Below are 22,442 nucleotides of genomic sequence, written 5' to 3' on the forward strand. Positions count from 1 at the left end.
AGCCCAGTAGACAAGCAAAGCCAAAATGAACTGCACTTTTCACCCTGCCACTTATCCCAGTTACAAGAGTGAAGGATTTGCATCAGTGCACCTATTCCAGTGGCTGTGTCACCAACGGCTGAAATCTCTAGTGTCGGGAAAACCTTAGAGTACTTTGCCAATCTATAATGTCTCCCTTCAGATGATCAAAATGCAGTTTATGGATATGAATGAATTTGGCCTCATAGATAAGTAAGCAATGGTGCCTTTGAGCTAAGGCTCTACAAAGGTGGTTTTTAATTAAACTTCACAATGCCCTCTGCAAGTTAGCCAAGAATTACAGCCCCATTACATATGGGTAAACCCAGGCATAGAGAGCTGAAATTACTTGGCCACTCTGACAGTTAGGCTGTGTCATCCTCTTTCACTGCATCTGTTGTGCTTAAAAATAAATATAAATATTTCCTCCTCTTTAATGAGAAACAATCAGTAGGGAGCCTCCTGCACTTGGTTTTAAGCAAATTGAAATGTACAATCCCAATGCACAGGAAGCTCGTGCAGTGCTTAATTTGTAAAGAAAGAGGTGCCCGGGCTCAAGCAATTAGATGCTGAGGCTCAAGCAATTTTTTTACATTCATAACTGATGCAGCGAACTTACAGATGCTGGGACTATGAACTGCCAAACCTAGAGGTGTCTGTGCCAGGGTTTGCCAAAGCTGAGCCCTGGCACAAATTAAGCACTGGGCTAGTGCCATGTTTGCCAGTCCTGCTCACCTCCTGGAGAACTGCGTGTGTGCAGAGTCACTCTTTCTGATCTGCAGTATGCCTTGTTGGTTCAGTTCTCAGGCACTGGGCTCTGGTCTTCCCGATTTCCTCAATATTGATGTTGTCCAAAAAAAAATACACTTTAATTTCAAACAAACTAGCTGCAGGTTATGGCTAGGCAGAGACTGAACTAAGAATGAGGCCAGAGAGGAACTTTCCTCTCTTATCATGATGTCAGCATATCTATAAATATTTATTCTGAGTTCAAGGTAGCATGATCATTTGAAAACATAACATGTGGTTTTCACAGTCACAACCTCAGTGTTTATTATCTTCATTTCTCCGTGTTTATAATGGCAAGTGGCAACCCTGGTTATTTAATCATATCAGCAGCATCACATGATGACCCTCACTCTGTGCAGTGTACTTGGAATGGAATGTGTCCAAGATAGTTAAACATGCTGGTTTATTTACTGAAGATAATTGATTCAATAGGTACATACACCTTTCACCATTATATGGAACCAAGGGAGTTATAGATTTACTACAGGGAAGGCAGATTAAGCGTTGCTGTTCACCCTTCCTTAGAATATAAGAACAGAGATCTTCAAATAAATGAATGGCAGCAAATTTGACACTGCCCAAAGGAAATATTTTGACATAGTTAGCCTGTGGAATTCATTGCCACAGGAAATCATTGGGATCAAGACCTTAGCAGGATTAGGTATTTATATGACTGACAAGAATACTCAGTTATAATAAAGTCAATGTTTAAAAGAAACAAACATTTTCTAGAAGGGACATAAACATGCCTGCTTCAGGGCGTACTTTAACCGCTAACTAATGGGAATGAGAAGGAGACTTTATCTTGGAGCTATCCCCTAACTGTCTACTGCAAGGTTTCTTGCATCTTTCTCTGAAGCAACTGGTACTGGGCACTTTCAGAGACAGGACACTGGGTGAGATGGGCCACAGTTCTGATCCAGTCTGGTAATTCCTATGTTCCTAACTTGCACCTTTTCCTTTCCCTTGGTTGACCTTGGCCAGCTCTAGCTTCTGTTCAATTCTAAGTGGTCTATTCTGCAGCTGATGGGTGCACAAAACTCCCAACAATCTGAATGGGACTTAGCAAGTGTATTAGCAGGGAATTGACTTCCAGAGCTAAGAAAGCCAAATATAGATTTGACTCAGACTCCAATTCCCCCGGCATTGCAGTGCCTTGTGCTGCAACTTGGACTGCAAGGCTGGCCCTAAGGAGAGAAGTTTGAACAGCTCAGCACAAAACCACAGGGTGAACCAGTCAGATCCCACCTTTTCCAGAAAGGAGCTTATCTCTTGGTCATAGGGAAAAAAAGATAATTCTTCAAAGAGTAACATAAACATACTCCCCAGATCAGGGTTTCTTAACCCTAACTCACAGCCCTAAGATTTTCAGGATAGCTTTCTCATAGGCAGTCTTTCCCTTCCTATCTGGGGCAGCTGATTTTATGGCCTCTCCCTGCAGCACCTGTAACTTATGGTGCCATTAACACCTTATTTGCCAGAACAGAGTCTCTGCAGCCAGTCACATACATATTATAGTTATTTATTAAAACCACTACTATCTACATCATAGTAAGAGAGACCCATCCATAACAAAAGAGAGATTTTTTTGGATTGAGGAGGGTGAGATAAAACAGAGGACCAATTCAGTTTACATAGATGTTGAAAATCTGGGCTGCAGTCTGCTTTTAAAACGCAGTTTGTAGTTTTGAAATCTTTGCACATATTCCTGAGACATTTTATTGTGTAGGGATGTGCAAAATAGTCACTGTGAAATCTGACAAGCTTGGCATTTTGAGTTTGCATGAGCAAGCAGGCAAAGTTGAGGACTTTTACACAAAAATAGATCCAGTAGCATAACAATTATCCAATTTCCAGTCAAATGCTTATTTTTTGAAGAAATACAAAAATTAACATCATAATTCCAAATGTACTTTGAAAAGAGATCAATTTTTATACTTGCCATTGTCCATTTCAAATCTGTGCATAGGTCATTGAGAAATAACTATGAATCATAAGCTCTTTGGGATAGAAATAATCTCTTAGGGGGAGGGTACATAGCACCTAACAGAATTAGGCCTTTAACCTTGGTTGGGTCCTCTGGGCACTACTGCAGTACAAAAAAAATCATAGGAGAAATTTCTGTGCTCCAAAAACAGCTAAGAAATTAAAGAAATCATTACTGTTAAGTTTATTACCAAAAAGTTTGTGTTCTTTTCAGCTGTGTTTTTGCTTTATCATACATGACCCATTCCCCATTCAGGTCAAGTTTAATAGTCCTTAAACTGACACTCTTTGTGCTGGAATAATATAATCACTGTGCCCCTGTTCTCAGTTTTATTTTTCTTTCATTCAGGAGACAGCCTTGTTCTGGAAAGGAGAGAGGAGAATTCAGATATACCTCAGATTATAGAGTTAACCCCCAGCCAGTGGCAGTCGTTATTATATACAGAGATACAATTTGCTTATTAACCATCAGCTTACAATTGTTGGAAACCCGCATCAGGTATGTTGTTAGATACAGTGGCATCTCGCATGAGCTACTTAGGGGATTTTTATAGATAGCTACAGATATGCTCAAAGCCTCTCTGGGTCACAAATGGAAATGAGTTTATTGGTCTCCTTGTCAGAAAACCCTAGGGGTGTTTGGATCTTTAATATGCACTGAGAGGCCCTAGAACTCAATAACTGAGACACGGAGTCGGACAGATCTATTGCCACTCTCCCTTTTTACCTTGGAAGTGTGGTGGCCTATTGCTAATATAAAGTGGACAGGAAAAGGAGCCAGCTCAAGCCCTGCTCTCTGGCTGTGTTTTACTGTCCCTGTACTTCATTATTCATCTAAGTCTGCTCAGAGTCTGTAATAAAAGACATACAATTAAAAAAAAAAGAAAAAAAGCTTGGGCAAAGCTGGGCTTGTTTACACAGGTTGGAAACGTGCACTAGAGGGGTGTGGATTCTAAAATGCCCCAACCTGTGAAGACCCGGCTGGCGTGAACTAAAAACTTGAAACAGTTTCTGTGACATATGTCTGTTATATAAGCCTGTATGACGTGCTAATAAGATGCACATGCGTATCCCATGAGTGTACCAGAGCCTGAGGTGGTTTAGGATACCGTCAGTGGAAACTACGCAACAGCAGAGGTGAGGGCAGGGCGTGCAAGGTGTCTCCAACCCATGCAGCAACCACAGCACTAAGCTGTGGTCAAGCGACACTGCCCTGACCCCACCTCCGCCACTCTCCTGTGCTGCCATGAATGGAGTAGTAAAGCCCCTGTGGCATAGCTGCTGCAGCTGTGCCTGCCAGGGGAGTTGGGAACAGCATACCACCTGGGTATGTCTCTGTGCTTCACTCCTCCACTGCAGGTGGACAGCTCTACAGGTACATCTGCACTTTGAGCTGGAGAGGTAATATACCCCTGTGCTAACTCTGATCTTGCTAGTGCACTCAATACAGAGTGTAGCCATGGCAGCAAAAGCAGCTAGCCCCCAGTGCATACCCCTCCAAGACACTGGGTACATACTTGGTGTCGAAAGCCCCTCCCACCACTCCCACCACCATGGCTACACACTATTTTTAAGAACTCTAGCTCAGGGGTTCTCAAACTGGAGGTCGGGACACCTCAGGGGGTCGCAAGGTTATTATATAGGGGTGGGGTCACAAGCTGTTAACCTCCACCCCGAACCCCACTTTGCCTCCAGCATTTACAATGGTGTTAAATATATAAAAGTGTTTTTAATTTATAAGGGGAGGTCGCATTCAGAGGCTTGCTATGTGAAAGGGATCACCAGTACAAAAGTTTCAGAGCCATTGCTCTGGCTCAATCAGAACTGTCAGCAGTATGGCTCCTTGAGCTGAAAATAACACCCCCAGTTTGAAGCAGAAATGTACCCTAAGACACCGGAGGGCACTACAGAATCACTGATTCTGCTGTGTGGTGTCAGTGTCAACTCTGCAGCCATCTCGCCCTCATGCCTTGCCCCCTTCCCACTGTGGCCCCTGCCCATTACCACCCTGTTTGTATTTGGTATCCTTTCCCCCACGCTTTGTCTTTTTACATTGTAAGTTCGCCAGAAGAGGAGCTGTATTTTCCTATGTGTTTGTGCAGTACCTAGCACAATGGAGTCCTGATGCTAACTGGCACCTCTTGCTGTACCTGTGATCTAAATGCCACATGCAGTTGTTGGTGCTCAGCACATCTCTAAATCAGGCCCAAGTTGGGCATCCTGAATTCATGGCATTCTCTGTGACACTTTGGATTTCATCTCCTGGTCTGGAGTAGCTCAAGTGCGCTGACTTCTAAAGCATGCTGCAAACCCCATTTGTTTGGTTAGAACTCAGATTTAAGGAAGGTTTGGGTGAGGATTTTATTTGTGGTCAGAGAAGTTTAGGATTTTAAGAGATTTGAGACAGTTCTATGGACTGCTTCTTATGTGTAGAGAAAGTGGTTGGTTTGCTTGTTATCTGTCTTAGCTGGATTGCATGTTTGATATCTGTCACAAATGCCTAGGACCTGTATCCTTCCATAATTTATATTCTGAAATCAAAGCAATCAAAATTAGATATAGGGGCTGATCCTGCAAACTCAGAATGTCCTTGTTTGTAGGAGCAAGCCCATAAATAAACAAACTCACTCAAATCGTATTGTGCAAACTGAGAGAATGCAAAACGCAAAGCACATGCACCATAAGAGCCAAGTCCTACAAGGTGTCAAGCATGCTGATGAGCTGTTGTTACAGGAGTTGAGAGTGTTCAGCACATTGTGGGAATGGGCCTCTTGGGGGTGGGGGGGGGAATGCAAATGTCACCTTTGAAATTATTTCTATTGTAATAATCAAAGGTGGTACTAGTAATGCAGCTGAAAAGTATTATATTATAATCATGGGGCTGGATTCTGATCTCACACTGGCTCCAAACATGGGTGTAGCTAACTTGAATTTCCTGCTGCTACTCCTCTCTTACCCGTCTTAGGAGGGTTTAATACTGCTGCCCATCACAGCACTGTCTGAGCTGAGCTGATTTATACTGGGAGAAGGCCCTGATTCAACAATGCATTTAAGCACATGCTTGAGAGAAATTAAGCATATTTAAAATCCACTTTTTTAAAATCTTGATAATGTATAAATTTACATATAAACTCATCTTTCCCTCAATGAATCAAAAAAGGAAATAATTTAAGATTACCATTTCAGATCAAGAAATGGGATAAACATTCTTAAAGACTATGCCTCATCAAATCTCTGACCCTGACAAGGGTCTCAAAACATTGTTTAAAATACAAGTCAATAATTAACAAATGTTATCAAGTGCCCTCCTGCCAATACGCTTGGCTTAACTGCACTGCAGTTCTTAAAAAGCATGTTAGAAAAAGATAAATGCAATATTACGATAACCATACTCATAAAGGGAATCTCACAATGCATAAGGAAAAGTTTTAAACTTAGGGTACAAGATATTAGAAGAAAACATACTTAAAACTGGGCAGAGTTGGATGTCAAGGGGGAGCAAGTTTCAGACCCTTAAGGCTGAAAACCAAGGTACAAAGAGATTAACTTACTTGCCCAGTGAGTAATAGCAAATAACAGTCAGGAAGTGAACTCAGCTCTCCTAATGCCCTGTCCTGTGCTCTGTCCATTGGACCATACTGCTTCCTCTCAGTATTATGCACAGATTATCCTTTTCTGTTTTATTGTTAATAGTGAAAGGATCATGCCAAGCCTGAGCCTTGCGGCATCTGACAACACAGTATTCTGTATCAGACTGAAGAAAAACCATGTATCTTGCTAATACACTGTATTAACAAAAAACACCTTTACAATTGCAGCTTCGTTATTCTTATTGCTGAATATGAACAGCCAGAGGTAAATTAGCATATGCACAGGCTCTAGAATTCTATAATCTCCTCAGACACTGTCCCAACACATCCTCTTGTAAGCAGAAACCTTTGTGTTTTGTATTGCTGCAGGCTTCTAGCAACAGTGTACCGTCAACAAACCTGTACTGAGAATTATAGCTTGCCTTGTTAATTCATTCTGCGTGTTTCTAGCAACCTTGATGTAACAGATAAACATGGGAACAATCCATATACATCTGGAGCCTTAAGATACATTATTTTTCCTTTTCCATAGCTCTTGGGGAAGTTAACAGTTCTCCAAACCAATCTCTCCACACATCTTGTATTTTTGTGCAATGCACTGAAATCTGACTCTTGACATATGTATGAACAGTAGTTACTAAAAGGAGTGCAGACTTAGTTAATGGGGTTTTTGGTTTACCTTGTTTTAAAGGTTGATATTTTACAATGATTCCAGGGCCATTTTTGTCAGGTGGGATGTGAACTTATCTATAATCCCTACTGTGATATGACTTACATGAACTTTACAAGGTCACTTTGTTAAACATAAACGTCCATCCAATCTCTTTCACTGTTCTTAATCTTCTGGAAATAATTATTAACTGAATGTAATGGGAACTGGCTGATGGCTTTGCTATAAAATTCACGTTGTACCTTGTAGACAAGTCATGCAATGTGACTGCATTGCCTCCAAGGCGTTTTCCTATACTATACAGAATTTTATCCACCCTTCTTTTTTCCATGTGTTCTCTCTGGTGTCAGTCAAGACACAAGATACATTATTTGCGTAAGTTGCAAATAAAGGATTTGGGTGCGGGGGAGAGAGAGAAGAGGAGAGGGGAGCCTCAGTGCAGTTACAAGCTAGTCCAAAAGCAACATACCACGGCTGCCCTGGAGCTGACACTCAGGGATCTCTCAGCAAACAAGCTGAACTTTTGAGTAAGGCAGGATTTTAAGGCAGACTCCTCCCCATACACTAACACCGGGGGGTGGGGAGAGGGGTGATCCTGTGACTTGAGTGCCCTTCGCTTCCATGGAAGGCTGTAAGTACAGTTGCTTGGCACCGCTCAGGCATACTGCTATTCATAATTATGAAAGCAGACAGCCTCATCTGTGACCTGTTCAGAAATCATAGTGATGGGCTCCCTGTAAGAATCTGAATAGGATAGGACTGCCAGTTCAGCAGTGAGTTCATTACTTCCAACACACTGAGAGGCAGAAGGGAGAGAGAAGAGACAGAATTTAGGATGCAGATTTACATCTCAAGTTGAGCCTTAACGACTACTAAGAAGTACTCCGCTAGCTTCAACAGCAGGTAGCTTCAACTTTGCTGTGTCATCGTCCCCGCCCCCAGGAGCTTGATCATTAAGTGTTGCTATAAACAGAGTTTGAGAAATCTTGGGCCATGTCGTGTTATACTGTGCTTCTGGGAGACAAGGGACAGATCACTTGATGATTATCTGTTCTGTTCATTCCCTCTGGGGCACTTGGCATTGGTCACTGTTGGAAGACAGGATACTAGATGGATCTTTGATCTGACCCAGTATGGACGTTCTTATGTTCTATTACAGACCATCTTATGTCTTCAATAGGTAAAATACTTAGGACCAGATTGTCTAGTGAGTACAGCACAGGATTGGAAGTCGGGAGACGGGATTCAAAGAAAGGCCCAAGCTCAAAGGAACACAGCCGAAGTACTAAGGATTTCTTGATTTTGTCTCAAAACCGTAAATCAGCTTAGGTTCATTTCAAACATGGCCCAAGACTTGACGAAAGGTCCAAGTAGAATATCAAAGCTGGCCTGAATTTCAGGTTTGTAATAAATTCCAACCCAGGTGTGTTTGGCTTAGTATCAGGTATATGACAAGAGATTGCCCCAGCTCCAATTGGATAAGCAAGGTGAAGAAAAGGTGAACTGGCAGAGCTGTAGGAGGGAAGCTCACATGGCACCTGCCTGAAGGCTATTTTGCTCTAAGCAGCGCTGAGGGTCCCTCACTTTCACAACTAATTATATTCTTCCTTTCCTGGTTTTGTTCTGTTTAAATGTTCAGCAAGGCTCAGTGTGTGAGGGGGGAAACAGCACAACTACGCCAACAAATCCAAAATCCACTTCATCCATTTTTATTTCCTTGTTGTGAACATTTGCACAAATGAGATTTTGATCCTACAAATATCTGGGGTAGGAGGAAGAGCCCACCTGTTTTCATGGAAATCCACTTTTGGACAGAAATGGGGGTGTTTCATGCAGGCCTAATCCAAAGTCCATTCAGGTCAATGGAGAGATCCATTAAAGTCAATAGGAATCTCTCCATTGGCTTCAATAAGCGTTGGAGCAGGCCCTAAATACGTTTGAGGTATCTTGTAATGTGAATGAGATACCTTGCAAATTTACTTAGCACTGGAACAGTGTTCCCAACACCCTTTAAGAGAGGCCTGACAAAGAAGAATCAAAGTCCAGCAGCCTTGTCTCAACCTTCTAAGCTGTTAAACCTTCCTGCTTAGTCCTTGAATCCTTACTGTCTATATTACAGAAGCACTCAAGCCCCCAATCACGAGGGCAGCCCCAAGATCTGGAAAGGGAAGACGTCTTGAATGTAATTTTTCCCAGATGGTCCCAGTATCATTTTGAGACCCAGATGGGTAGCAGACCTATCAGCCCCTGACACTGTGGAATTTGACCACCAATGATTAAGATTCACACACAGACATCCATCATGAGCTCACATATACAAAGTGCAGCAGCTTTGCTTAATATTCATTCTCTCTCATTCTTGTTTTAACTTGTCTTTGGTTACGGAAGATGTATTTTGCACCAAAAAAGAGGGAGAAGGCAAACACTGCAATATCTCTAATACTACTGTGTGGCGACTGTTGGCCTAACAGGCCTGCAGAGCGTGTTTCCTTCCCTTTTAGTGGCTGGTCCACTTAAAGGACAACTGCCTACTAGTGCTACCCTCTTACAAAGTTACTCCTTCAGCTCCGATAGTAGAGATCTATGCTTTAGTGGCTCCAGGTTCAAGCACTGCTGATGACTCACATTGGGAATCACGGCACTGGTAAAGGCTATCTTGTCAATGGCAGCCACTGTAAATGAAACTAAGACTGTTACTGAATCTGCTGGGCTAATGTCCCTTAAACCTTGATTTCTATTAAAATCCCACTATTCCTTATTGACCTTGGTTACAATTATTGTCCACACCTTTATTTTCAGATTGATGTTAATTACACTAATGAGCCATTTCATCATTAGGCCAATTAGGTTTAATCCTTTTCACCAACAGGCATTCATGATATGCCATCCCAGTCATTCGATGACCAGGGGCACACCTAGCTCTCTGGTTCTGCCATGAATAAGCATAAGGGCCTCAACAAACCACACTGCAATCAATTAATCATTTTATGACCAGTAATAACTTATACCATATGTGAGCGAAAAGAATAATAAGCCTAAATCTGGGCTGCAGGAGGCACCTTTCTCTGTTCAGCGATCCGTGAACAGGAACCAGCTGCTGACAGTCAGGCAGCTTTGGTCCCTAGGGCATTTCCTGTATGAAAGAGTTAGGTGCCTGCCTTGCTTCACACCAACCAGCAGGAGGAGGGAAGGAGAGGCATGTGCCTAAATCTGGGGTTTAGGTACCTCTGTGGATCTGGGCCTAATTGCCTTTGGTGTGCTAATTTCAATGGAGTAATGGGCCCAGGACCCAGAAAGTCAGTCTTAAAATGATCCTCTCACTGTTCAGCACAACACAGGGGTTAAACATGGTTCAGGGGCTTGAGTAAGAGACCTCAGGCTGCTTAGTACCATGGCAACAAACACCAAAACAAATCTTTAGAACCTTTCATTAAAGACACAGGAAAAGAAAGAAAAACATTTAAAGCATTTGAAGTATAAAGTATTAAGTAAGGGTTTCATTTTATCAGTACCCTTGAATTACGTACCCTGTCTTTAGTGCTGTACAGTGACAGAGTCATGTTAACCCCATTGAGACTCTGGGCCCATTTATATCATCAAAATTAACACAACATAATTTGGTGATCCAGCCAGGAGTGTAAAGGTTAATATGCATTAATCTTTGCAAACAAGCCTTTATTTTCAAATTCAGTTTAAATAGTAAAAGGGGTTTGGTTTGTTTTTTTGTTGGGGTTTCTTTGAGGAGGGAGTGTTGTGACTAAATTTTTATTGATTTTCATAAAGAAATAATGAAAAGTACAAAAAAGTAAATGACTTATATATAAGCTGTATTTCTAAATACTGACTTTAGACTAACTTAGAGCTACTCACATCCCCATGTGAAAGATAACCTAAACTGGTGTAGGTTATGCAAGCAGTAAAGAGTAGGAGGAGTTGTAAAATAGAATGGCAGCTACTTTAACTTACACTTTCTCAGCCCTTCTTCCATCTCCCTTACACATCAGTCGAGCCACTATAAACGAGCATCAGAGAGTTTAGCGGAATGCAAGGGAGCCTGGCTTGTAGCACTTCATTGCATGGTGCTGCCAAGTGAGTGGGTCCAAGTTTGAGTTCTGAGCACATCCTTCTTTGCTCTGTAAAGGATGAACAGAAAGTCAATAGTGTTTTCCATTGACCTCTTGCAGTCCCCAATAACTGTTGCTAAGAGTGCCACTAAGCAGGGGTAGCTCCAGGCCCCAGCACGCCAAGCGCGTGCTTGGGGTGACATGCTGCAGGGGGCGCTCTCCCGGCCACCAGGAGGGCGGCAGACAGGGTGCCTTCAGCGGCATGCCTGCGGAGGGTCTGCTGGTCCCGCAGCTCCAGTGGACCTCCCACAGGCGTGGGAGCTGTAAACTCTCCATTCTGACATCCTCAGACACTTACTCCATTAAAAAAAAAAATATTCTTGAAAGTTCCAGTTCATAGGCTGACATGCATTCTCAACCTTCAGTTCAGGAACTTTAGCGTACAACTCCCTTTGGCATTAATGCTGTTTGCTGGCCTTCTCTCATGACTCGTGAAAGACAACCCCACCATCAGTCTCTGCTTGAACTAAAACTGATCAAAGACTTGCAGAGAGCAGTGAAGGGCGTTGGGAGACACACCTAGACCCCTCCTGATAACTGTGTCAAAATTAAGGCATCTCCATTAGCATACAGAATGGAAAACAGAGAACTGCACTGAACTCTGGGACCAGAAAAACAGGGAAGCACTGCATCCTGGGGGATCTCTGCTCCAGATGTTAATGAACCTACGCCTAAACACACCCAGCTCAGCAGTTATCAGACCAGTTCCAGTAATGAATCCTTAATTGGTATCCAAAATACTGAAGCTGCCTAATTGCATTGTGAGCTCCTTGGAAGAAAACACCACCCATAACCAAGAGTGATCAGCTCCTAACGTCTAGCCTAAAGAAAACCCTTGAGTCATCAGTTTACCCATAAACAAATCTAGTGTTCTCCCTTGAACCACTGTTGTTTCTCTACAAAAACCTCTATCTATGCTCAAGTCAGTGCTCTGATGCTTGGATCCAAGCTATGCATCAGTTCCACTGGGACTCCATCTTCTCCTGACTGATCAGCTCCATCTTCTCCTGACTGATCAGCTCTGCCTGTCTCCAGCGCTCAGGACCCTGAGCTGCCACCATCATGAAGTGGGTGAGATCCCTCCCTCCCTCTCTGTTTTCTTTTCTACCTCAGGTATTACTATTTAACTGTTACGTTGGTTTAGGCTCTTCTTGTGTTATTTATACTATTATTCAATAAATATCTTCTATGGTTAAGCTGGTTGTTTCTCTCTCTCTCTGAATGTTATTCTTCTGTGTTTTTAGCTCCCCATTTACTCTGCAGCAACGCTTCTTTTACCTAAGTTAAGAGTCCTGTAGCACCCAAAAACACTGTGAGGTTTGCTCATCAAGTGGGTTACTACCTGTACAATCATGATATGAAAGTGGGGAGAGATGTGCTGTACCTGTGACATACAAGGCTGGCAGCTTGGAAGTGCTGTTCGACCCAGACTACTGAGAGGGCCATATAAGGGTGGCAGCTTGAAAGTGCTGCTTGAACCAGTTTGCTGAGATCAGGAGCAAATAAGGGTGGCATCCTGGAAGTGCTGTTCGACCCAGCCTGCTCAGGCTTACTCTATTCCGGTGCAGTACTTGAGGCATATAAGGGTGGCAGCTTGAAGTGCTGCTTGACCCAGCCCATTGAGTCCAGGGACATATAAGCTTGAGAGTGCTGATTGATCTGGTCCACTCAGACTTGTTCTTTTAGTGTGCATGTGTTCATCTGATTCTGGGGCTGGAGGAACCCAGCCCTTGGGAACCTAGGTCCTGCAGAATAGCTCCATTGGGAGGGGACTTGCAGAAGGGAGGAGTAGAGCTTCATATGAAAACACACATGACACAAGCAGCACATTGTTAGAATTACAGAAACCACCCCCAGAAGAGTAATCCTAATAAATGAACGTAACCCAAAGTAATGGGCAAATCTGGAGACAGAGTACAACTCCCTTTGGCATTAATGCTGTTTGCCAGCCTAGTCTCACCCATGGAGTTTTCACCACACTCCTCATTGCTCAGTTAATTCTGGCCTCCCTTCTTCCTGACTCATATCATCAGTCCAGTCCAATCTTGAGTTCACCTTGCCCTGTTACCTATTATCTCATTCAGAGTGAGATCAGAACACACACACAGAGCTGGCTCTTCATGCAGCCTCTCATTGCTGCAGCTTTGGTGAATCCCAAACACAACAGAGCCCGGAAAAGCCTGTTTACATTTCAGACTGGCTTTTATTTGCATTTTATACAAAAACACTGAACAAGCACATGATGGGTGGGACAATACATGATTGAAGGTTCTTTTGTCATGGCAAGTAATAACAAGCCATTTCCCATCTGAATACATCTGTACACAATATCTGCAATTGTGATACTGGAGGTTAGATAAAGGGTTTAAATTCCTCAGCTGCAATTGTGACATCCCATCACACTGAGCTGCTGGTCAAAGGTGTGTTTTGATTAAATATGACATCCAATTTCTCCCTCCTGGGGTGAGTCCAACATATAACTCCTCAGTATGGGGTGAAAAGAAAGTTCAGTTCAGAGTTGAAGCTTTGGCTGGAGATAAGTGTATTCTTAAGAAAGTTCACAAATGGGGCCTGATTATGTAAGTTGCTGACTTCAATAGACACAATAATGCCCATCACCTCACAGGCTGAATCCCACATTTCACTGGAAATAATTTACAATCTGCACATGTGAAGAGATATGCACCATATTGTTTTTCCATTACAAACAAATCTTAAGCTTTAACAAACAAATCATTTATTCCCTGAGGAGACATTATGAAACCCTAGTGAGATGACATCATGATCTACACTTTGCATAACCACAACCCTATTAGTTTACGTATGCTACTACGTTTCCAGGACAGCAACCTACCAGACAACAGCATGTCCTGCTCAGCGACGCTATTTCCTATTATCAAATTGCACCCTAGGCTGGATCAACAGTAAGTGATGGGGCAACGACCCCCGGTCCTAAGAAAGAAAAAATGTTCCATCTTTCTCATGAATTGACTCATCTGTGGCATGCTTAGCTCACCTCCATGGTTCATTCATCTAGCAGCCTGCAAAATACCAGCACTCAAAGTTTTAATAAATACCAGAGTCATAGGTGTTGTGAATATTACAATCCGATTTTAGCTGTTTCAATTGATTTCACAGTCAATTAAATCTTCACTGAATCAATAAGTCAAATAAATTACTGTCCATAAAATATTGCCCTGTCTGTAAATTTAGAATGATCAGCATGACTCCCAGCTGAGATACTCAGATTGCTGGCCAAATTTTTGTATTCAGTGGCTTGAAGCCATACCCCCTCAGGCTATGATCTCATCCAGCCTCACAAGTAAAGAAGGACTGAGCTAAGCCACACAAGCATGAGAGCGCCAAGAAAAATTCAGTGTTGAAAACCCACGATGATCCAGTACATAGCACTCTTCCCTGTGAGTTAGTGCTCCAGCATGGTGTGCCCTAATACCATGCTGTTGGAGATGCCAACTTATGGACGTTCAAACCAAGTTATTGACCAAGTAGGGACATTGACGACCCCATAGTCCTTTTGGCAAGAGTAGGGATATTAGACCTACCATCCTGGTAAAATTGCTTTTTGATAGTTATGTTCAACCCCCCGACACTTTGGTGATGATGTCTTGACCAGATTGGGCCAAGAGAGTGACCCACATAACATCACCACCTCCGCTGGTCTGCCTGAATCCCAAACACCACCTCCGCTGGCTCTGCCTGAATCCCAACCACCACCTGGAATGTGAAACTTTGCTCCCCCCCACACAACCCAGTGTGTGTCCTTTTTCTTCCTCACTTTATGTTTTTTGGGAGAGTGGCAGGTCCTTCTTTCATATCCCTCTCCTTTTGGTTTCTGTTCAATAAGAGTCTGGGTTAGCCAGCCAATACTGTATATTTTGCAACACTGCTATAAGCCTGTGACCAGAAAGGCACCTAACAGCAATACCCTAAACAGCCTAATGTTGGTACAAATTGGCCAGGTCTCAGAGTGCCGGTGCCCAGAGGTGAAAGTAAACCGGTACAGTCCAGTACGGCATACCGGCAAGAGCTTGTTCACCATGCTGGACTGGACCGACTTCCCTAGGCTGGCAATTTAAAGGGCCTGGGGCTCCTGGCAGTGGCTGGAGCCTCGGGACCTTCAGATTGCCACCAAAGCCCTGCTGCCAGAGCTTTGGGTGGCGGAGGTGGCTCAAGCAGTGATTTAAAGGGCCCTTTAAATCACCGCCGAGCCCCTGGCTGCTGTCGCTACCCTGGGGGCTCCGGCAACAGGGCTCAGGCAGCGATTTAAAGGGCCTGGGGCTCTCTTGGGGTAGTGGCAGCTGGGAGCCCCGGGCCCTTTAAATCACTGCCAGACCCCTGGGCCACCACCTTTACCCCGGGTGCTCTGGCAGCAATTTAAAGGGCCCGGGGTTCTGGCTGCTGCATGGAGCCCCAGGCCCTTTAAATCGTCCCCCAAGCCCCACTGCCGGAGCCCTGGGGTAGTGGCAATAGAGCTCCAGCAGTGATTTAAAGGGCCAGGGGCTCCCAGCTGCTACTGCAGCGGAGCCCCGGGCCCTTTTAATTTCCCCTAGAGCCCCGAGCCCGGGGTAGCAGTGGCAGCCGGGAGCCCCTGGGGCTCCGTTGGCAATTTAAAGGGCCTGGGGCTTTGTTGCAGCTGGAGCCCCAGGCCCTTTAAACACCCCGTAGCCCCAGGACAAGTGAGATTCACTATCAGAGGTAGAAGCTGCATTTTCTCTCTTTGCTGTGCTCTTCTTTCCCCTCTTGCATGAGTTTGTCTCGTTTGGTCTCCCAGAAAATGGAACTGGACTTTAACAACGACAGCTCCAGCCCAGCTCAACTAACTTTGTTTCTTTCCCAAAAAGAACAGTTATTGCCATCTTTAATACTGACTAAAAGACTGTCATGCAAAGGGGTTTCCCTCATAAAAATGCTACAGCTTTTTTTAAAAAAAGGAACAAGGGTTGTGATTAAAATAAAAGTCTTACTTAATATTTTACATTGCAAATGCTTTATATTTAATAAAAGGTTAAAAGGATGTTGTGTTTGCCACAGTACTAAGCAGCCTGTATACTAAACTCTGAACCTCGTTTAAAATCTTTTAATGTTGGACAGTGACAGGGTCATGCTGACACCTTTGAGCCCATATATTGCATCTAAATTAATAGAACAGGACCTATATATTTAAAAAACACTCAGGGATGCTTTGGAATGAAAGGTAATATGCAAGATATGTTTGTTTCATACATAAAGTAGCTATTGGGCCAAATTCTGCATTGACGTACTCACCACACAGCCTCAGTAAGTTCACTTGAGCCTCACAAGGTGAGGTCAGTGCAGGTTTTGGTCCTGTAACCGGGCAGCCTCACCCCCGCAGCACCTTCTGCTGGTCACTTCCAGAATTAACTCAATATTCCAGCTCAGAGCACCCTCTGCAGGCCAGTAATCTACCTGTCCCGGCTGGCCCCCGTGTCACTCCCTGGACCCGGTGCCCTTTTACATGGGGTTCTGCCCCCTGGCAGCAACCCCTTTTCCTTAGGGTTTCCCCTCCCTGTGAATCCCCCACCCTCTATCCCCGCTTTGCTTCAGTATTGGCTACTGCCAGTCATTGTCTAGCCCCACGCCCTGGGGCAGACTGCAGTATCAGCCACTCATCATCAGCAAAGAGGTTTGGACCTGCTACCTTGGCCTACCCCTGGCTTGCACCCTGCAAGCCCAGTACCTCTTGGCCTAAAGCTAGCTCGCTGCCCGGGCTTTCCAGGCAGGAGCTCCCCAGCTCCCCTGCCTTCCCCCAGCCCTGCTCCACCTAGGTACCAGGTTTCTAGCTCCCCACAGCCAGGTCCATCTCCCTCTACAGCTAGAGAGAGGGACTGGCTCCTGGCTCACTACCTCTTATAATGGCCAGCTGGGCCTGACTGGGACCTGGCTGCAGCTAAGCCTGCTTCCTCCCAATCAGCCCAGGCTTCTTGCTCCAGCTACAGCCCCCTTCTGGGCTGTTTTAAGCTGCAAAGGACAGGAGCGGGTAACCACCCCGCTACAGGTCCATTACCTACAAAAATACACACTATTGTACTTCATATGCCATAAAAATAAGCCAAGAAATTCTGTAATAAAACTGATTCATGAAGTGTGATTAAGTCTGCCTCTTATTAGCGTCTCAAGTTTCAATATTTACCAAGTAAATATTTGCTATTCCTATGACAATGTATTTTGATAGGATCTCTTGTTCATTGTTGCCATTCAGATTTTTGAATTTTAATCTGTAAACGCAAAGGGCCTAGTTCTGCCCCGAGATGCTCATGCACATTGTTTTCTCCCATACACAAAGAGCACCCATACCTTTTCAGAGATTAAATGACTTCCTTTAGATTAAATGAAAACATCAACATAGGAAAGAATAATAAAATCTCTATGAGAGAGCATAGTGTGTGTTTCCCCTCTAATTCAGGCTCCATCTGCAGTTAACACAAAATGGCAGTAGAGGACTCCTCTACACGTAAAGGTGCAGTATGTGCAAAATACATCTCCTTCCAGTCAGAATACTTAACTACATAGACAGCATATGACTACTACTTATGAGAATAGGTGCTCTGCACAGCTACAGTATCTGAGCTTAGACTTTAGCATTTTTTAAATCCTAAATATCCTGAGGTGGTGATGAAAAAAAAATCAAAAATATTCTGGAGGACTTCAAAAATATGGCGTTTCAAAGTTCTTTTTGTACAAAGAAGGTAAGAACATTTCATAGTAATCGAACTAATGTGATTTCCACAAAAGGACAGCTTACCCCAGTTCCAATTACGTTATTGCACCTGTTTTCCTCCACAGAAGATCTTAAGGAGTAAGAAAGCTAGACACTTATCCGTGCTATTATAATGAAGCTTCAAACACTGAAGTCTAGTTTTCAATTATTTTGATTTTGATTCCATGACAATTATTTTCTAATGTCTATAAAAATAAGATACTACAAAGACTGTTGAAAAGTTTATTTTCACAGTGACTTGTAGTAAATCAGTATAATCTGCATTTCAAATGTATTGCCTTACTATGTTTTACATTACGTACTTATGTATTTTTCAGGCACAACTCTACTTGTTCAATCAATTCAGCACTCAGAAAGCCTACAGAGCAAGAAGCTTCACATCATTAAAATAGAGCTGAAGTCAAAGATTAACATTTTCACATGTGGGTGCCTGAAGTTAGGCACCTAAATAGGAGTACCCTGATTTTTAAGAAGCTAAAAACCCTTACAGCTCACATTGACTTCAGTGGAATCTGTGGGTGCACCGAACCTTTGAAAACCAGACCACATTTAGTTAAGTGCCTAACTACAGATTTAAGTTCATATCTTTAGGCACCCACATTTAAAAATTGCAGCCTACATTTTTAATTACTAAGAGCTAGAATTTCTGAACCTTTGACTAGAAACAGTTCCCTTATTATAAAGTGACATAGGGAAAATGGAGACATTCTTTCAAACAAACAAACTCTGTATCCCATTTTAACATTGTCTTAACAGTCAATGAAAGTATTAATATACTGTGCGTTTGTGCAGTGTCTAGCATAGTGGGACCCATACATGTTATTACAGTACAAATATTCTTTAAGGCTTGTTTTCTACTCCACAGGTTGCCCCACTATCAGTGCCACAAACAGTGTTATATATTGCGTAAGCAAGATGCCCACAGCCAGCTTGAGGCTCAGAAATGTCAACTGTAATTCCGACTTTCAAATCTATTTCAGTTTCTCAGTCTTGGTGGGAAGTGCTTCTGATGTTTATTTAACTTAAACATTGAGAGAACAAGCAACATTTTATTTTAAATTATGTCAGCTCTCATATATGATTCTTTTTAAATATGCAATGTATGGCAAGCTATGAATACACTGTATAAGCATGTAAGAAAATGGCTTCTAGTATTCAAAGTTAAGTCTTGAATTTAAATAAGATTTTTCTTAAAACATCTTACTCTCAAAAGAGAAGACCAATGAACAATAACAAAAAACAGAAATAGTATTTCCCATACTGGATTGGATTACTGGTACATTTTGTGTCTGGCATGGACATATTCCTGATGCCATTGCCTAAAAAGCAGCTAGCACTTGTGCAATATTGAATGTGTTGGGGGGGGGGGGAGAGTACCTTTTGACCTCTCTTTTACCCTGGAGCAAGAGATTTGATTTCCCTTATGTAAGCATGTTTAAAAGTAGAAAATTAGCAGTTGTAAATGGTATAACAGATGTACATGTGTCACACTTGGCCAGATACTGCCCTTAGTCACAGCTATGAAACCCTATTGGCTTCAATGGGATTTTATTCCTGTAATCAGGGGCAGAATTTGGCCAGTTGTTTTTAGTATCACACTTAAAACACACACACACACACACACACACACACACTCTCTCAACAGGAGATTTTTTGGGAGAACCAATTAAACTAAGATGCTGATGATGTCACCAACAAACAACAGTAGCGTTTAAAAGATCACTTCACATTCAATATTGAATTTGTTTTTGATGAGCCAATGCCAAATTTTGTACAGGATTAAAGAAATGTTAAAACCTAAACCAGCACTTGTTCAAAAGCAAATTAGCCTGGCATTACAAGTGAAATTCATAGGCTCTAAAGTGGAGGCATACCTACCACGGTCCTAGTGTTTGTTCAGGAATATTAATCCAGAGATATCATATAGCATACGATGCATCAGTTCATGTGAATTATTCCCAATGGTTTTGACCTGTGCAGGTTTGTACCCAACTTGAGTCATTCTGAACAAACCCCAAATCTCAACATGAAGCTCAGTTGAAAATACGAAGTTTCGCTTGGTTTCATGTTTAAATCACAAAGATGTGTCATATACAATTAAGACAAGAGCTATGATTCTGGATTACCTATATTTCCTGTCCACTGGAAAAGCCAGCATATAGAGGCTATAAACCCTGCAGAAATGGACATCTGGAAATCTTCCTGAAATAAGCAACTTCTGGTGGTGATGCAGAGCCAGTGAAACAACCCTAAACACCACCACGCTGCGTGCATACTTGCACTTATACCCCCCCAGTTTACGGCCCTGCCAGAAAAAAAGAGATGACTGGAGCACACTGCACGCCATTTACTCTTGCTAGCTTTCGCAAGCAGCTATAAAATAACTTATGCAGGGAGCAGAACTGTTCCCAGCCACCTCCAGAGTTTGTAGAGAGGAGAGAGATACCCTGCCTCCCCTTTCTGAGCTTCACTGAACTCAGAATCAGGGCCGTAATCTATGTGTATTCAAGTGATTAATGTACCAGGAGTTCTTCACTTGAGGAGAGGTAGTTAAAGGGAGTTTTAATGTTGGTGGGGGAAAGTACTGTCTGAGCAGGAAGTTATACACCTATCTGTGGATCAGCTAAATGGAGTTGTCTGCACAACATATCAAGAAATAGAAGACTGCAGAAAAATGAATGGAAAGTCTTTGAAGAGGAGAATATATAACAGTGCAGGTTACTACTACAGCTGAAGAAAAGAAGGGATGGAGAAGGTCCCGAGGGCTGGCTTTACAGGTAGGTGCTGTGATCAACTGCCCAAGGGGCCATGGTCAGGGGGGCACCATGGTCCAGAGGCAAGACACAGGGTAGGGCTAGGGTGCGAGACTGGGAAGGGAGTGGAGATCAGGGGGGATGGAGGTATTTATGGGGAGGCAGCAGGGGCTGGAGGAATGGATGGGGAGTCCAGGGAGGCAGCAGGGGCCAGGGGTGCCAAAACACAAGTTTGCCCAGGGCTCTATTTTTTCTAAGGCCAGCACTGAAAGTCCCTCAAAATTTCTGTGGAAAAACCTTTTCCATTTTTCTTCAAAAAAAAATCACTGAAATTTTTTAACAACTTAGGTTATTGCACAAATACCTCATTGCTTAATGGTGATAATGAGCCATAATGGTGAATTAACAGCCTCTTTAAATACAGCAGATGTAGCACAGCATTCTTTTTTACAGGAAATAATGTAATTGTACATGTGCATAAAATATATAAGGAACATAATCCAAAAGAATTACCCAAATCTAACATAGGTTTGTTAAAGTGGCAGGTGATTTTAGACAGTAATGTGACTTTACATGCATCAATTATTTAGGGTGCACTATGTATAACTGCATTTAACATGACATAAAATTGTCCTTATTACTCATTTGTGCTACAGGAGTTCCTAAAAGCCCAAAACAACACAGGAACCCTACTGTGGTAGGTGCTGTACAACAGCATAAGGCCCTGTCTGCTAGAAACATTACACCGGATTAACTAAATCAATTTAGAGTTACTAACATAAACCAAATCAGTATAAGCAGAGCTTGTATCAGTTTAACTAGACTGATTTTTAATTGTTTTAGCTAAGCTGATGCAAGTTTTCTTGTATAGAAATGGCCTAAGTAGACAAGATAGGCAAACACACAAGCCAAAGATTGGGGACTGAGGCACAGCAAGAGTCATAGGCACCGACACCATGAGTGCACCAGAAAAATTAGTGGGTGCTTAGCACCCACTGGCAGCCAGCCCTTTCCCCCAGCGCCTCCTGCTGCCCTGCACCTCCCCCTCCCTCTAAGCACCTACCATCCGCCGTGATCTGCAGTTTCACAGCCTGCAGAAGGGAGAGGAGTGGGGATGGAGCAGAACTGGGTGGGGCGGGGCAGGGTCTGGGGTGGAGTGTTGAGCACAGTGCTTCAGTGTAGACACTACCTTAGCCAACAGGAAAGATTCTCCATCAGCACAGGTAATCCTCCACTCAGAGGTGGTAGCTAGGGTTAACAGATGCATTGTCTTCGCGGACTTAGGGGTGTGGATTTTTCACAACTCTGACCAACATAGTTAAACTGAACTATTTTTCTAGCATAGATCAGTCCAGACCTAAGTGAGTTGTTCAAGGTCACACAGGGAATCTGTGGGAGAGTCAGAACTGAACTCTTATCTCCTGAGTCCCACTTCTGTGCCCTAACATCAAGACCATCCTTCCTCCCTATTATCATCCAATAATTTTTAAGGGAATAAACAAAATTCATCATGCATCCTAAATTTTATTTGGATTCAAGAGCAGAAGAAAAGAATTAAGATGCTGTTCCAGATACTCCAGGCTTGTCTCCATTTTAAAATTTTCCAAAATAGCTATTTCAGAATAGGTGTTTTGGTTTAAGCCGGTGTGTGGACACACTTATTCCAGAATAAGAGTGCCTTTTTCTGATTGAGCCTAATCCAACAGATTATCAAATATTCTGGAATAATTATTTCAGAATTTGTCTATACTT

At 43.0% G+C, this 22,442-nt stretch overlaps 1 long non-coding RNA gene across 3 annotated transcripts in view; it reads right to left on the reverse strand.

The window, feature by feature from the left end:
• Window positions 1-2,313: 2,313 nt before the first annotated feature.
• The window catches only part of LOC116817539 (uncharacterized), a 30,239-nt gene continuing 10,110 nt past the window's right edge, over window positions 2,314-22,442 (reverse strand). The window contains exons 2-4 of one of the 3 annotated variants that reach the window (XR_012657296.1): window positions 16,464-16,523; window positions 11,020-11,186; window positions 2,314-3,156 (exon numbers count right to left, since the gene is read on the reverse strand). This is a non-coding gene — a long non-coding RNA (uncharacterized LOC116817539). Of the gene's footprint in view, window positions 3,157-11,019; window positions 11,187-14,072; window positions 14,130-16,463; window positions 16,524-22,442 lie in introns of those variants that run through there. The other 2 variants (XR_012657295.1, XR_004371957.2) reach the window with 2 other exon arrangements.

This window comes from Chelonoidis abingdonii, chromosome 19 (genome assembly GCF_003597395.2).
Source record: "Chelonoidis abingdonii isolate Lonesome George chromosome 19, CheloAbing_2.0, whole genome shotgun sequence".
Taxonomy (NCBI): domain Eukaryota; kingdom Metazoa; phylum Chordata; order Testudines; family Testudinidae; genus Chelonoidis; species Chelonoidis abingdonii.